Raw genomic sequence first — 13,744 nt, 5'->3', positions numbered from 1 at the left:
TCCTGTCCCGCTGCCTCTTGTGCTCTTCCTGCCATTCACCCTGTGTACTCCATGATCTAGACGCACTGACCTGACTGAAGTCCTGCTTCTTATGGCCTCAGTTTCATGGGCTCTTCCTCAGGAAGCTCGTCCTAGACCCTGAGATGAGGCTAGGGACGCCTTATATGCTTTCATGGCATCCTGGACTCCTCCTTCAATCACCAGTCACAATTGTAATTACAGGGTCATTTGTGTAATTTTTCACTTAACTTGTTTCCCTGAAGAGATTTCATGAACGCGAAAACCCTGTTTCTGTAACTTATCACACCTCTCCTATGCCTAGAACAGTGTACAGCTCACTCAAAGTTTAGTTACAAACAGACTATGTCCTCCACTAACCCAAACAGATCCAGGCTCCCCGATGTTCAGATAGCAGGACTATTTACAATAAATAGCCAAGAGTTGGAAATAACCCAAGTGCCCATCAACAGGCAGTTGGTTTAAGAAGGTAGGAAGTGGGTGTGTGTGTGTACACGTACACACAAAGGACTATTACTCAGCCATAAAAAAGAATGAAATATTGCCATTTGCAGCAACACGGATGGACCTAGAGATTATCACATTAAGTGAAGTAAGTCAGACAGAAAAACTCATATGCTATCACTTATATGTGGAATCTAAAAATTAAAAAAGAATCTATATACAACAAAGACTCACAGACATAGAAAACAAACTTACGGTTATCAAAGGAGAAAATGGGGGCAGGGAGAAACTCGGAGTGTGGGATTAACAGATACAAACTATTATACATAAAATCAATAAGCAACAAGGATTTACTGTATAGCACAGGAAACTATATTTGGTATCTTGCAATAACCTATAATGGGAAATAATCTGAAATAATCAATCAATCAATCAATCAATCTGAATCACACTGCTGTATACCTGAAACTAACACAATGTTGTAAATCAACTATATCTCAATAAAATAAAAAAAAATTGGCTATGTTCTCTGAACCTTAAGGGACAAGTAAACACCAGTAAGAGCTCATGTGGCCAGAGCCAGTGCTGTCACCCTAACCTCGCATTTGTCTACTTTTCCCTGTATCCTGAAGTACTTCCCTCTCATCAATCCATACTTCCTTCCTTCCTTCGTTTTTAAGGATAAATGACCTAAGATGTACTTTTTCATATTTGTTAATTAATTCTTCTTTTAATAGACAATACACGAATATAATAGAAGTTCAGTTTCTATAAAACAATATTCAGCAAAAAGTAAGTCTCCCACCCCATGCTCTCAGTTACCTCCCCAGAGGCAAAGCAACCACCACTACCAGTTCTTACCTATTCTTAAGATTCTGTGCATATACAGACATTTATGTTTATCTCCCAGAAGGCTATTTTTAAAACGTAAATCAGACCTTGTTGCTCCTTTGCTTAAAACCCTTCAGTGGCCTCCCACTACGTTAGAATAAAATTCTAACTCCTTGCAAAGGCCTCCAAGCCCCATCTGGCCCCTGCCTGCCTCTCTGCTCTCCTTGTGCACTGTGATCTGACCACACCGGCCGCCGTTCTGGTCCTCAGATGTGCCCAGGTTTGTTCCTGTCCCCGGGGCCGCTGGTGTTCTCTGTGACTACTAGGACACCTTTTTCCTAGCTCTCTGAATGGCTGGCTCTCCCAGCTTTGGTCTCAGTTCAGTTTTCACCTCCTCCCCGGTGCTGGCCTCCCACCCCTCATTCTCTGCCAGTCTATTACATCATGGCACTTACTCCAATCAGAAAGCGTCTTGTTTATCTGTTCCCTCATTTACTGCATCTCTCCCACAAAGAATAAAAACACCATGAGATCGGGGACTTGGTCAGTTTTATTCCCTGCTGTTCCTCTGGAACTCAGTAAAGATTAGTAAGTGGAATGAATAAGTAATTTGAGTCCACATTTTACTCAAAGAAAACTACTTCTAGAAATAAAAGTGTTTACTGTTGGTAATTATGCCCCTCACCCCCACTCCTGGAGAGGATCACCACCACACAGTCTACTTCCAGCTACCTGGATGAACAGGGGTACAGCGAGCACAATCTAAAAGCTATTACTGTCTGGCTTTGGATATACTCCTTTCTTTTTTTTTTTTTTTTTTCACAGTCACAGGTTTACTTTCCTAATATGCTTTTCTATTGCCATTATTAATACAAGCCTGCATTCACTGAGCTCAATCTGAGAGACAACCCAGAAATGTCCAAGATGGCATTAGATCCTCTCCTGGAATTAAAACTTTGCTGTAAACTCATGATCACAAATGAGCTGAGTACAGATAATGAAGAACTGAACATAATCACACAGGTTCCCACTGACATTCATTTTCTACTCTACCCTAGTATTTTGGTCAATTACTCCAGATTCTGAGGAAAATTAATCCTGGGGTAACAATTCAACAGTTCAGGGCAATTTAATTGATGCAACAGAATTAACACAAAGTTGGCCCTTTAATTGGAAAGCTGGAACTCTCCCCTTCGTGGGTGAACCTGTAACTCCGCAGTCAGTGCACAGCTCTACAGAGCACATGTCATCCTGTGCATGAATCACAAGGACACACAAACCCCATCGCGTGCTGACAGGAGCCCAGAGAAGGGCATGTGAGCGTGTGGAGAGCAGTGGCCTGTTGCTGCACAGCAGCTGTCCTCAATCCAGGGAGGAAGAGGCCTGCTCAGCTCCTCGGGGAGCAGACGGGCTGCCACCAGACTAAGCCACCTTGACCCACAGGCAGCGTCTTCAACAGCCGCAGCCACACCTGCCGCTTCTCACCCTACACCCCAAGAACAGCCCATCTCCTGCATCACAAGCAGAACCTTGACCAATACGTAACAGAAAACTTGGCCAGAGGAGAGCACCTGACACCTGTGTGCAGCCCCAGAGTACTTTCTAGAGGACTCCCTGGAACAGGGACTGGCTGCCTGCTGTGGAAGACAGCCATGGGGGTGGAGGTCCCCACAGCCCAGTGTCATCTGTCCCAGGCATCCACCAGGCTCTGTACATTTTACATGTAGAGCAGTTGGTGAGGTACCCAAAGCAAAGAGGGGCAATTCTTGTCACTCCCTCCTTCCAGCTGTGTCCCAGGCACTGTGTTGGGGTAGAGAATAGACAGTTCAGTGGCCCTACCTCTCAGCTTCACAGGTGACAACACAGAAAGAAAACACCTTTCAAACTGCAGGAGGGAGTAAGACGTGGGCCCTCCCAAGCTCACAGCACCCCTGAGTAAATGCCGGCACTCCCCAACCCAGCCACACCCCCATTTCTCCTCTCTTCTCATTTCTTTACATTTCTAAGCCTTCTCTACTTTGTTTCCTTCCTCTTTCTCTCCAACACCTTTTCTTTTTTTCTTTTTCGTGCCTCAGTAACTGTGGCTGCCTTAACCCCTGCCCTGCCAGCAGAGGGCGTTTCCCGGACTGCAGGCTGGAGGCAGGCCGAGTTTGTGGTGCTGAGTATCCACACCAAGCAGCCTCCATGCTGCAGCCCTCGTCTGTCCGCAAGGCCCACAGGAGATGTCATCATTCCTACTGAGCTCTGCCTAGCCCCAAACAGGGATGGGAATAGTCTGCACAAACAAGGAGATGTGGAAAGGTGAGCAATTTCCTAGAGAAGCCAGCTGGTCCAGTGACTTCAGGCACTTTTCCAGTACATTACCGGGCAGACTCATCCACACCCTCTTCAGTCTGTGGCCTCTGAACTCTCCTCCAGTACCTCCTGGTCAGTCTTGACTCCCCAACGTCTGCAGTGTGACAGCTCCTTTCCCACCAGTGCTCATTCCTGCCTCACCAGCACTGGTTTCTTTTGAGTCTCTGGGTTTCATGCCCTTCGTGGGTCCTGTCCCAGGGACCCAGCTCCTTGGCGTCATGACTTTGAGACTCAGAGGCTGGACAGTTCTGACAACGACAGGCCCTGTGAGAGAGCCAATAACCCCTGAACACCGTCCTGGGGCCCCAGTCAGTCAGCAGCCTTCTCCATATCTGCCTTCTAAAAGGCGGCAGCGCCCCCTAAATCCCCAAATCCAAGTTCTCTTCTGGTTACACAGGCTATAAAATCAACCAACACTGCAGAGCTGTGTTGCTACTTGTCACAGTCCTGTTTTAGGCTCACTGTCGGCAACAAGGAAGCAAACTTGAAGTGGCAACACCTGTCCCAGAGCCTGCATCTCCAGGGCCCAGGACTTGAGGAGTAAGGACTATCGCGCAATCTTACCAGAACTTGGGTCTGCTTAGGTAAAAGCACTTTCCAGAGGCAGAAACAAACTTCACCGATATTGATCTCTTCAGAGGAAAGGTGCTGTAGAAATCTCATCTAATAAATAAGGGATTCAAGCTCCAGTGCTGGGCTGTCAGTCCAGGAAGGGAAAGAAGCCATCAGGCGCAAGGAGTCAAAAGTGTTTACTGGTCATCTGCGCACTGTTTATTTTACAGAGCTCTATTCTAGGGGCTGGGTGGAGGAGAAGGAAAAAAATGAAGTCGCTAGTTCCTGCCTTTAAAGACAGCTGCAGACGCTCAGAGAGGAAGACAGCTGAAGGACACAAGAAGCAAAGCAAGAAATCAACTGCAAATAAAATCAATGCAATCCAGCTCTCTGTAATAAACCGGGGGCACTGGGGAGAGGTCAACTGCATCAGGTATCCTGGAGGAGGAAAGTTTTCAAGGAAAATGAGGACATGAATTAGCACTCAGGAGAAAATGGAATTAAGTGCCGCTGCGTCTCAGATTACCCAGGCGCAGTGGGGGACAAAAGGTGGCAAGGCCGTGGACCCTGTCCTCCAGAAGCATCGCATCTAGATGGAGTGACAAGTGGCACATGGATCGGTGCACGGGGATGACTAACACTGTCTCAAGTGGTCGCCACACAGATTTTTACCATTCAATGTTCAACAGAAAGCATCGCTGAGATGCAGAAGTGCTTAAGGAATGGCTGAGATCCATATATGGCTGAAAAAAAGAGACAACTCATGCTGCAGTCATCTCTTCACTGTTTAGGGCACCCCATGGGCCAGTCTGGGGACATAAAAAAGTGGTGGGAGTCTAGAAGCTCAACACACCTAGGTTCAAGTACCAGGTGCTTCCTTAATATTTCTGAGTTACTAACTTCAAAGCTTGAGTTTCACCTCTGTAAAAATGGAGTACCATTTGTCCAACAATGCTTTTATAAGGGTCAAATGATACAACACAGCCGCAGGCATCCAGTACGTAGCAGGCGCTCAATAAAGCTGTTCTTTTTTCTTTAACCAGAGGATCACAACTGCAATGGTACAGGGCTCACCAGTTCATTCGTTGACGCAACAAACAGTGCACACCAGGTACTGCAATAGCTGCTGAGAGCCACAAAGAACAAAATACGGCCTCTGCCCTCCAGTGCCTGTGGTCTGGGAGGAGGGACAGACATTAGGACAGACAATTTCAGTATGTTCTGAGAACTACAGCAACAGAGGCCAACCACAGACTCCACAGAAGAGAAGACTCTGAGCAGTCCCAGAAGATGAGCAGGTGAAAGGTTTTGTTTAAAAAGACACCCAGATTTTGTGAGGGCCTCTGACGAGGACACCTATGGAGACAAACCCTGAGCCCAGTCTGGCGTTCCTGTGCCCTACCCTGTCCTCGATGTCCCCACACCAGTTCTTTAGTCCCTGTGAATGGACTTCCTACTGAAGGAACTGAAGTGCTGGAAAGCAAAAGCCACCACGTTCAAACATCTGCAGAGACAGCTGGCAGGAGAGGCAGATGATTTGTGACAGGTCTCTCCAAGGGCAAAGTGAGGAGAACCAGGACATGTTACATATGGAGGCTAGTTTCAGTTCAATGGAAGAAGCACCTACTCAGTCTACGCTGCCTGCGACAAGACATGCCACACTCCCTCCAGGCTGGATGGACTGCCTGTCCGGACACTGCTGACGAGCTTTCTGTCAGTTCAGGGGCTGGACCAGCACCAGATAGATAACTTCTAAGTCACTTAAGTGCTTGAATTCTGTGTCAGAGAGTGACAGGTTTGTTAGGCAGGAATGAGAGACTAGTGTGGTTATACACAGTAGGCCTGTGACCCAGTAGTCTCTGTGACCTCCCAAGAGCCCCTCTTAATTATCGCAAGATGAATCACAGGTTTTATTTATGCAAATACACCCAACCCCAAAGTCGAGTATTTAATTAAACTGTAAGCATGTCAAATAATTTTAATTAGACCACGAAAGCAACACAACTCTGATAGCATATATCTCTTGCCTGACTTTTCCCCCTCAACCAATAAAAATTCAAGGTAGATAAAAATATATAAAAATAAATAATGCTAAGGTTTTCTATCTAAAATGTATTACTTCAGCCAATTATTCCACCAGGAAACCCTCAGGTTGCACATGTACCCTGGTGTCAAGAATTTACATGGAGACTGGCCCAGACCTTCTCCCAGTCACCTGTTTGGGCCTGCTTTCCAACACTACCACAAAAGGGCTTTCCCCCTGAGAAATCAGCAGGCTCACTGGAACACCACATTTCTTTGACTTCTAATTTTTTGTCTTAAGCTATCAGTCAACACTGACAGGGTATAGGCCACATCCTCTAACAGGGGCTATGGGAAGCTACAGAACACATGATCCTGGTTTCTGAGGATTTTAGAGTCTAGCAGGAGACAGGAGACCAGTGGAGGAAGGCATGTGTTAAATACTCAGAAGATGTAAATCTCTAAGTGAAAGAGATTGGAGTCACTTAGATCTGATACAAAATCTCTATGATATGGATGACTTTATTGGGAATTTTTAGTAATTCTATTTCGTCCTTAAATTCCCTTTGCATTTCCTATGAAGAAATGAGCATTAAGTGTATAGGCAATATATCAAACTTCAGGGTATATTAGACTTGCCTGAGCATTTTTACTTTCCAAAGAAGCACCCCCATCTACCCAGGGACTCTGAAGTGCTGGTCTTTTTGAGAAGCACTGCTCAAGAAGGAGTCACATAAGCAGTAGGAAGGCAGTGTCTAGTAGCAGATACTTGCATACTATGTACTGATCATGAATTAGTTTTAACTACATACATTAAAGGGTCCATAAAGGACACTGCTTTAGCAGTATTTTGTGAACAATTTGTTATCAATTTTGAAAGAAAAAAATCTTAATCCTATTATTTTGATTAAATGCTAAATACTTTATTTTTTACCACAACTGGTCTAATCTGATGGCATTTCCCTGTGAAGTGTTCATACAAGAGTCCCAGGTCCTGAACAAGGTTTTGGAGGCTGAACTAAGAAAAGGTTAAAAGATTCAGGTGTGTTAATTTGAAGGAAAGACCAAGAAATCTTCTGGGTACCTCAGAATAGAGAAGCTGCATGATGGAACAGATGTCCATGGAGGGATGGGCAGGAATAAGTGATAAGAAGTTGTAGTTAGTGGGGCTGAAAGCTATGCTGAAGGGAGGGGGCACTGGGCACTGCTGTGAGCAGCCGTGTGGGTCAGAAACTCTTCAACAGTCCTTGAGTTTCAGACCAAAGACTGCATGACATACTAATATTTAGCACACAGGTGTGATATAAGGCTCATAGCAACCTTTCTAGTCTTAGTTTCCTCATTTATTTAAAAAAAAAAATGAATGGGGGTTGGACTAAATGGTTGCCAAGGCTCCTTCTAATCCCGGTGGTATGTGATTCTATGACATATCTACCCACAAAGTTTTTGTGAGTTTGTCCTGTGGTAAGAGCATTTAATTCAAACAAGCCATTTCAAACATAGCTCACTGTGGTTTACTTTTACCACCTTGAGTGAGAATAACCCAGAACAGCATCCTGGGTGTCTTGTTATGATACTGGTTTAGGAAAAAGGCGTGCCCTCAGGTCACAGGCTCTCTGCACTACAGCTAGACAGCACATTACATATGACTATGAACAGAAGGACAGGCTTCAGCTGTAAACACGGAATGGCAAAACTCCTTACAGCACAGCTTTGTTGACCTTTTACAGAGGCCACATGGTGGCTCATCACCGGCTCTATCATCTGTTTTGGGAGACTGTACCCGAACATTTCCTGCGTCTTCTACAATGCATTCCACAGGTAACAACTATTAAAATTTGTTGGGGTTAGGGGACAGATATGACGAATCTACAGCTAAATCATACTTAACAGTAAAAGACTGAATTCTTTCCACCTAAGATCAAGGAAAAGGCAAGGAGGTCCATTCTCAACATTTCCATTCAACATTATGCTAGAGATCCTAGCCAGTGCAATAATACAAGAAAAAGAAGTAGCAGGCATATAGATCAGAAGGAGTAAAACTGCCCTTATTTGCAGATGACATGATCATAGATGTAGGAAACCCTAAAAAATCTATAACAAATAAATAAATTTAGTAAGGCTGCACAATAAAAGACCATATACAAAAACTGACTGCATTTTGAATTGGCAGCAAAGAACAATCTGAAAATAAAATTTTAAAATGTTATTCACAATAGCATCAAAAAATTAAAATACTTAGGAATAAATTTAACAAAAGATGTATACTGAAAAATGTAAAACATTGCTGTAAAATTTAAGAATTAAATGGAGGGACATATATTCATGGTTTGGAAATATTGTTAAAATGGCAATTCTGTAAATCTTTTAAAAATGAGCAAAATATGTGAAGTATAAACAGACTCTTCAGAAAAGAAGATACCTGAGTGGCCAAAAGGCATGTGAATACGATGCTTAACATCACTGGTCATTAGAGAAAAGCTAACTAACACACCATAGTATAAGATAGTACCACACAACCACTAGAATAACTAATGTTAGAAAGAATGACAATACTAAATGTTGGCAAATCCTGGAGAAACTGGAAGCCTAACACACTGCTGGTGGGATTTTCTTAAAATGTTAATGACCATTCAGCCTGGCAATTTCACCTCTATGTATTTACCCAAGAAATTAAAACATTATGTCCACACAAAGATTTCTGCATGAACATTTATAGCAGCTCTACTCATAATATCCCCAAAATGGCAACAACCCAAATATATGTCAACTGGTAAATTGGATAAACAAATGTGGTGGTATCCCTACAATGAAATACTACTTAACGTTAAAGAGGAATGAACTACTGACACGTAAAAACATGGATAAATCTCAAAAACAACATGCTATGTAGACATACAAGACTACATACATACTGTATGAATTCACTGATGTTAAAATTCTAGAAAAGGCAAAAAAATTCTATCAGCAGAAGCAGGTCAGTGGTTGCCTAGGACTAGGGTAGGAGAATGTAGGGACTGACTGAAAAGGGGGCATATGGGAGCTTTCTGGGGTGATGGAAGTATTCTAAAATTTGAATTTGGTGATGGCCACACAACTTAAAAGTTACTAAAACTCACTGAATAAAACGGGTAAATTTTATGGTATGTAAATTTACATTTAAAAAATCTGTAAAACACATACATACATACCCCTTGCTGGGCAAAGAATTAACTGAAATTTTTTACTCTTAGAATTAAACCAAAAAAATTTCATTTCCTTTTACAATAAGCCATTTTTTTCCCTCTCTATAAAGTAGTATTCTAATCCATAAAGTAATATTCTAAACAGGGTAATCTAGCCAAATAGTCCTAATAAAATTATTGTGCTGGGATTTTTAGGGCAATGAAATTATCCTGTATGATACTATAGTGGTGGCTACATGTCATATGCATTTGTCAAAACCCATAGAATGTACATCAAGAGTGAGCCCTAATGTAAACTATGGACTTAGGTTGCTAATAATGTGCCCATGTTGCTTCACTGATTGTACCAAACATGCCACACTGATGAGGGATGTTGAGAGTAGGAGAGTATATATGTGTGGGCAGGGAGGGCTATGTGCAAACTCTGTATTTTCTGCTCAATTCTGCTGTGAACCTGAAACTGCTCTAAAAAAAAAAAATAAAGTCGATCAAAAAAATTTTTATTGTGCTGCTGTTAAGACTGGACTATAGCAGTAGCTTCAGTGTGCTATCCAGATGGAAAACGTGTCACTTCATGGGACAAGGCTCTGCTGCTTCACTTGTCAGGAGGGTATGAGTGGGGACGTGACACAGGCTTCAGCAAATGTGCTCTCCCCATTTTGTCTTTTAAAAGCTTGGTCTTTGATGCTCCATCGCTAGGGAAGGGAGCTTTTCATGTTTCCAGTCTCCCTCTCTAGCCTGACAAGTGTATGGGACATGGTGATCTAATTTAGGGCTAAATGTATGGAGCTGGAGTTCAGTAAAGATTTGATTTGTTTTGCTCTGATACCTCAACCTACAATTTAGAGGAGGAGCAGAGAGACTAATCTGTTTGGTTTTAGACCAGAACTCTTATACATTAAAGATTAAATGGGGAATATAGATAGCATACTGTTTTTAGGTGAAAGTACACTGAAAGTGAAAGGAAGAGAGTAGTAAAGGGAGTAAACTTTCTCAGAATCTGCCACAAGATTTCCAATTACTCTTAGCTCTCACAAATACAGTTAACTCTCACTGAAGGTTTCTGTTTTTGTTTTTGGGAGGGTGGGCAGACACGCTCTCTTGAGCTGTAAGATAACATACACCCCGCTGCTATCTTAGAAGTGCTGGGGAAACTTCAGCCTTTCACTGCCAGACTCAGCAGAAAAACGAGGAGCTCCTAAGGGGCTGGGCTCTTGGTCACCACACTCTCTACGTAGTACATAGCAGAGAGGGACTCTCCACTCAACGGCAGTAACGATAACTCTTAACCAGCTAAACCAATTTGTTATGATAAAGGACCAGAGTGTTTCCCTGGATGGCAGGGTTTTCAGACAGATCCAGGCTAGAACTCTGTATACAGAATAAAGCCTTTTATAGGAACATACTGCTTCGCCTTCTTTGAGACACAGGACAGAATGCCAAATGTTCCTGACAGGTTTAAATCACACTTGGAAGAGAGTTAAAATAAAGGCCTACACATGAGCTTATCTGTGGTGGTTTCTCATATTGGCAAAATGGACCGGCCTAGTAGTTTCATGTCACCTACTCACTTCATAATCACCAAAGCTCCCAGCTCACTCAATCTCAGGGCATCACTATTCATTCACTGTGCAGCACCCTGTAGTGGCAGGGATGGCTTTGACACATACATTCCTTTTCACTTAATGAATCAGTTCACATTCCTCCTAGATGACTCCTCTAAAAAGAGTCAACAGCCTTCTGGGCTTTACTGTGTGCTTAATTTAAAAAAAAAAAATCAAATTAGATGGTGTTGACCATACTCAAAATCAATGATAGCTCTTCATTGCAAACCATTGTCCAAATCCTACAGCCTGAAATCTGGACTCCCTTTCTAGCATTCTCTCCTCACTCAACCCCAAGGCTCCATCAGGCTGCACAGAGGTCACCTTCAGAACACCAGCTTGGTCCAAGCATTCTGCACATTCAAGCCCCACTCTTCCTTTAATGCTCCATTGTGGAAGCCTGTCCAGAGTCTTCCAGTTGGAATTAATCTCCCCCGCCCCGTATTCCTGTAATGTATGGCTTGTACCTTGGTTAAAACTCATGGTAGGCTGCCCTGGATGACAATTATTTTATGCATGTGCCTCCCTTCCTCTCAGGACCAGCAAATTCCTACTCTGAATGCATATTTAAATCACACTGGGGATCCTTGAAAAAGCAGCTGATTCCAGGACTGGCTAAAGCTAAGTACAAGATACATCCAGAACACATCTTATCATGCCAGAGAGTAAGAAAATCCTTTTTTAAAAATGGGAGGCACATCACAAAAACACAGAATTCAGCTTGAAGGAGTTTCCACTGGCCAAATCCGGGACAATTTGAGCACCAAAATAATTACGTACAGTAATGAATTATAAACCACTGAAAAATGTAAGAGCCCATGAGTCTGTACCAATAACTGAAAAGTAAGTGGGGAGGAGGGGTCTCACTTACAGAAGAATGCTGAGTGGAAATGGTAAATGCAGAAGGAGAACTGAGGTTAGAAAATCATCATTTTGCAATTGTCATAGTAAAGATTGGTTCTGGCAAGAATCATCAATGGATGCTAAATCTAGGAGACATTTCTGATGATAAGCAGGACATTTATAGAGTCATAAAGTGTTTTCCACAGATTGTTTACCAGTCGCAAGGGCAAAAATAGTAACTATTTTTAAAGAAATCAGACAACACCTTGACCGGGTGAGTAAACCAAAGTTTATGTCAACAACGAGAAGAGGATGGACACCGGTGCCCTCAGTGTGTAATCCCGAGGAGAAGATGGCATCACTCACACAGCATTCTGGCTGGGATACAGAATCTGAATCTAATTGTGAAGAAACATCAGACAAACCCCACATGAGGAATGCACAGAGTAAAAATAAGTGGGAAGTCAGGGAGGGCAAGAAGAGGGGAGTGAAGGAATGTGGTTTTCAAAAACGCCAATATTATTAAAAGCAAAGAAAGGCCGTGAAAATGTTCCAGGTTAAGAGTCTAAAGAGACATGACAACTAAATGCAATACTTGATCATCAAACTGGGTTCTGTACTGGAGGAAAAAATGCTTTTATAAAGAGCATTACTGGATCAACCAGCAAACTAGAATATGGACAACGGGTCTGATAAAAGTACTCATTGGTATCAATTTACTGAAGCTGGTAACTGTGCTGTGGTTATACAGAGTAACTGCTCTCAGGAAACATTCAAGTTTACGGGGATAAAGGGCCACAATGTCTGCAACTTACTCTCAAATGGTCCAAGAAAAAAATTTTAATTTCCAAATAAAAAGTTAAAAACAGTATCTGGAAACCTCTTTAGAGTGAGACCCAGACATTCTATTTTTCAGAGGCTTCTGAGGATTGAGAAGTGCCTAGAGCAGCGGTTCTCAAAGCATGGTCCTCAGACCAGCAGCAGCAGCATTGCCTGGGAATGTGTCAAACACGCACAGGCCCACTGAATCAGAAGCTCTGGGGGTGGGACCAGCAGTCTGTTTTAACAGCCCTCCATGGGATTCCGATGCCCACTCAAGTTTGAAATCACTGACCTAAACTATGAACTCCTACAGTCCGTTTTCCAGCTCCCATATTCTCCACAAAACCTAGCAAAATGCTTTATGCTTGCTGAATTTAGCCTGACAGTGAATGATAAAGCAGAAATGACCACTGAGGTGCTTGGAGATGATAAACTAAAGGTCCCAGCTAAAGCATCACTCTGAGTTTCTAAAGTGAATGTAAAATTTATTTTGAAAGCAATAAAGGAAGTCCGATTACTAAGAGGTTAGTAAAAGCACTGCTGTCCCAAAAGGGAGCGTATCAGCTTACAGTTTAAGTCACTGCCAATTGAAAATACGTGATCACTTACACAAACTCTTAAGACTGGTATCTAAAAGTTAATTCTGTGGTTCTGGGAAGCAGCACACAGCGATTAAAAAGCCACGCGGTGTGCATCATGCGAGATCTGCTTAGAAAACACACAGCATTCACATGGCTGTGAGGTGGATGGCCAGATTTCACAAGAACACCCTCTGGTGGCATCTGGAGAGCCAAGAGTCCTATAATGACAATGATCAATTTGCCTACTGAGTAGAAAATGAAATAAATTCATTTTTATGCAATTGTTATCCATCTTGAGAAGTTAAACTGTTGAAGATATTCTAGGATGTCTGCATATCATTCCTGCCTCACCATATGCCTTTCCTAATTGGCACCAGAAAGATTTCACAGGAAAGGGGTGTTACTTTGGTATTGTTGATTTGAAGGTTATATAGTCACAGCAAGGCAGAGGAGAATTCATCTTCAAAATTCACCTCCTTATTGAAAG

The 13,744-nt window shown here is 42.8% G+C and overlaps 1 protein-coding gene across 2 annotated transcripts in view; it reads right to left on the bottom strand.

The window, feature by feature from the left end:
- The window catches only part of ZFAND3 (zinc finger AN1-type containing 3), a 287,514-nt gene that overhangs the window by 10,003 nt on the left and 263,767 nt on the right, over positions 1-13,744 (bottom strand). The gene's annotated exons all lie outside the window — the stretch shown is intronic.

Source organism: Camelus bactrianus, chromosome 20 (genome assembly GCF_048773025.1).
Source record: "Camelus bactrianus isolate YW-2024 breed Bactrian camel chromosome 20, ASM4877302v1, whole genome shotgun sequence".
NCBI lineage: Eukaryota > Metazoa > Chordata > Mammalia > Artiodactyla > Camelidae > Camelus > Camelus bactrianus.
Note: the sequence above shows the minus strand (reverse complement) of the source record. Positions and strands in the feature narration are given on the sequence as shown.